The sequence below is a fragment of the Seriola lalandi genome, unplaced genomic scaffold, assembly GCF_002814215.2.
Source record: "Seriola lalandi dorsalis isolate HSWRI2012SDOR001 ecotype SW California unplaced genomic scaffold, Sedor1 jcf7180002054795, whole genome shotgun sequence".
In the NCBI taxonomy this organism is placed as follows: Eukaryota; Metazoa; Chordata; class Actinopteri; order Carangiformes; family Carangidae; genus Seriola; species Seriola lalandi.
Genome location: NW_019525348.1, coordinates 563,503 through 564,366, shown reverse-complemented (window position 1 = coordinate 564,366; position 864 = coordinate 563,503).

The following is an 864-nucleotide window of genomic DNA, read 5'->3' as shown; positions in this document are numbered from 1 at the left end:
TGTGTGTTCTCTAAGTTGTATCCATCGCCTCAGCCTTTTGCAAACATCTATTCATTCCAGTGTCTGTTCACATGCACACACACACACACCAAGACCACCACAGAACACAAACACACACACACAGAGTTCTGAGACCACCACAGGACATTAATTGAAGATTTGAAATCTAAACAGTAGCTTATTCACTGCATGGGTCTTCTGCTGTGTGTGTGTGTGTGTGTGTGTGTGTTGTGTCATAGTACTGGGAGCTCCTTTAATTACCACTGGGAGCCAGAAGGTGACATGCATGTGCATAGTTACTATACTCATACAAAGCAGCAGATTCTTATTCATAGTCTTATTCAGGAAGGACCCCACACACACACACACACACACACACACACACACAAACTAAGAATCAGTACGTTGTCAGGGTCATTGTGAAGCAGCTCTGCTTGTGTGAAACTTTGATGAAGGAATAAATTGCATGGAGTTATGAGTGGGCAGCTTCTTTATCCAAACTGTGAATGAATCGGTAAGAACCTGATTCATTTCAAGCCTCTGCATTGATTCTCTCTGTGGATGGTGGCACATAGAAAAGTTAGATCACAGTCTTTGTGTTGGTACATTTGTCTTTTATTTAATGTGTTTACTTTAACAAGTTTAGTTTTGTCCCATGCTGCAGACACACTGTCCTCTGTGTTCAGTATCTTTGTGGAAATTAATGAAACTTTTTCTTCAAGACACTCAAGTACCTCCTCCTACTTCATGTTCTGTATCGAACGTGTATATAACAAACGAGGGCTGAGGTTGAAAAGTCTTTTTTCTTATGAAGGTTGAAACTGATGAAATGAGCTGAAGTCTCTGAGCAGCACCATGATCACA